Here is a 3068-nt window from a genome sequence, read left to right as displayed (position 1 = left end):
CTGGGATGGGGACTGGGATGGGGACTGGGATGGGGACTGGGATGGGGACTGACATTTGGGATGGGGACTGGCTCCTGGGACTGGCTCCTGGGATCAGGACTGGCATTTGGGATTGGCACCTGGGATCAGGATTGACACTTGGGACTGGCTCCTGGGAATTTGGGAATGGCTCCTGGGATGAGAACTGACACTTGGGATGGGGACTGGCACCTGGGATCAGGATTGGCACCTGGGACTGACACTTGGGATCAGGACTGGCATTTGGGACTGGCTCCTGGGATGGGGACTGGGATGGGGACTGACACTTGGGATCAGGACTGGGGACTGGGATGGGGACTGGGATGGGAACTGACACTTGGGGTCAGGACTGGGGACTGGGATGGGGACTGGGATGGGAACTGACACTTGGGATCGGGACTGGGGACTGGGATGGGAACTGACACTTGGGATCGGGACTGGGGACTGGGATGGGAACTGGGATGGGAACTGACACTTGGGATTGGGACTGACTCCTGGGATGGGGACTGGGATGGGAACTGACACTTGGGGTCAGGACTGGGGACTGGGATGGGGACTGGGATGGGGACTGACACTTGGGGTCAGGACTGGCCCTTTGCTCCGGGATCCCGCTCTCCGTGGGGCTGTTCCCTCCTGGAGCAGGGAGTCATTCCTTCACCAACCCTTGGGGAAGGCGCAGTGGGAGGAACAATGAGCCCCTGGAGCTCCCCGGGCGGCTCCTCCCGGTGCCACCAGAGCTGTGTCCCAGCCCAGGCCCCAGACGTCTGCATTGTTTGAGGTTTGCCCATCCCTGCTCCGTTCCCTTCCCGCTATTTCCAGCGCACAGCCGCCCCAATTGTTCCCTAATTGATTCCAGTGGATAGGGAAGAGCAGGAACAGCCCCCAGTGACGCGTTTGGGGCCGTGTTTTCCTGGTCCCCATCCCCGGATCCTGCTGAACTCTCCCCCTGCCATCTTTTCTCCCACAAAGGAATTTCCTTGGGATCAGAGCTGCGCTTCCCAGGGCTCCTGTCAGGAATTGGCAGGAGGTGGACACGGCTCCTGGGGCGAGGAATTCTGGTGGATCCAGGGGAGCAGAGCCTGGATCAGGCCAGGAACCCTCCATGCACCATCCAGGATATCCCTGAGCTGCCTTTGTGCAGTTTTCCTGCTCTTTTTTCCCCATTCCCACGCTCTGAGAGTGGGAATAAACTTCCCAAGGGCACTGGGTGTCCAGCTGAGCCATCCCACATTCCCACTGGGCCACCAGATCCCATATTCCTGCTGAAGGTCGAGGCAAACTGGCAGAATTCCATGGAGCCAGGACAGCATTCCCAGGATCTGGGAAAGGCCCCTGTGGCTCCTGTTTATCCTCTCACAGCTTTTCCCTTTTTCCCTACAAATCCCCCTGAAAGGGGCGGATTCCCTTTCTCATGAGAGAATTCCCAACCAAAACCCCAGAAAAAACAGGAATTTCTTCCCTCCTAAACTTTTTTATGGAGCAGGGCATTCCTTTCTTTAGAATTCCAGCTTTTCCAAGGAGTTTTTGCCAGATTTTCCAGGATTTTTTCCCCTCTGGAATCACCCCTGGAACCCCCAACTTTCCATCAACGAAATTCCAGAGAATTCCAAAGGGTTCCAGCCCCCCTGAAAGGAGACACCATCATCCATCAGCCCCAATTCCAGATATTATCCAAGTTTTATCCCAGGGATTTGGTGGATATTTGGAGTGTAAATATTTGGTGCCGCGCCGCGCTCCGATCTCCACAGCTGGGAAAAAAACCGGAGCTGGGAATAAATCCTGGAGTGAAATCCCTCTTTTTCCCACCTCTGGGATTAAATTCCAGCCCTTTTAGGCTGGGTTTAGTGGGAGAGAAACCTCCTGGATGCCCCATCCATAAAAAAACCTCCCGAGCAGAGCAGAGCCCCCGCTCCTGCCTCATCCCTGGGCAGGAATTCCCAGGTTTTGGAGCCCCCGATTGGAATTTCCATGAAAATGTTGGGAATTTCCGTGGCTTTCCAGCATTTTTTTCCCATCATTTCATGGATTCTCCCATGGAGGAGCAGCAGGGAGGGGAGCAGTGGCAAAAGGAAGCGGTTGCTTTGTCTTCCATGGAATTTCTTGGAATTTTTCCCTTTTTTTTTAAGCAGAAAACGGGATTTTTGGCTGGAAAATCCATATTCCTATTATTTTTTTGGCTGGAAAATCCGTATTCCTGGTATTCTTTTGTCTCCCCAGCCCAAGGTTGGGTAAAGGAATAGAAATAAATCCATGAGTGAGGTCAGGGTTTGGGAAAACAACAACAAGAATTGGAGGCAGAGCTGTTCCATTCCATCCCATCCCTCCATTCCCACATGGATCCGCCTTTCCTGGCCCAAATCCACGTGGAGAATTTAAACAACAAAAACTCCCTTGGATTTTGGAGATTCAGGATTGAATAAGTGCATTTTATTTCTTTCTTCCTCATACAAAAAAATGAAGAAAAAATGGAATTAAAGGGAATTTTCCCCGCGGTTTTCCAGTGTTTTGGTTGGGGTTTTCCAGCTGCTCCAGATGTGCTGCACATCTGTACACTCAAATTGTGTAAAAATGGGGTTTGGGTGTCAATGTGAGCACAAATAATGAGAAAAATCCACATTTCCTCATTGCCTTGCTCCATCCTCAGCATCCTGCTCGTCCTCCAGAGGGGAAAAAACCCCGATGGAAGCGGCCAGGATGGATCCCCCAAACTGTGAATGTTCTCTGGGGTGATTCGGTGGCAGAAAAACGATAAGAAATGTATTTAACTAGTGCTGTACAAATTAAATGTGCATTTTAAAATAAATGATTTTGAAGATTTAGACTGAAAGAAGCGATGATTTTTTTTTTTTTTTAATATATATATATAAAAAGAGAAAGTTTTTCTGGGATAAATGGAAAGGTACGAACAAAAAATAAAATAATAAAGGATTTTATCCATCTGTCAGCCTGTCTTTCTGTATTTTTAATGGGAATATTTTTATATATAAATATATTTTATATATAAATATATTTTATAAATAAATCTATTTTATATATAAATATATTTTATA

Source organism: Parus major, chromosome 26 (assembly GCF_001522545.3).
Source record: "Parus major isolate Abel chromosome 26, Parus_major1.1, whole genome shotgun sequence".
NCBI lineage: Eukaryota > Metazoa > Chordata > Aves > Passeriformes > Paridae > Parus > Parus major.
The sequence above is the reverse complement of the archived record's forward strand: the minus strand, read 5'-3'. Positions refer to the sequence as shown.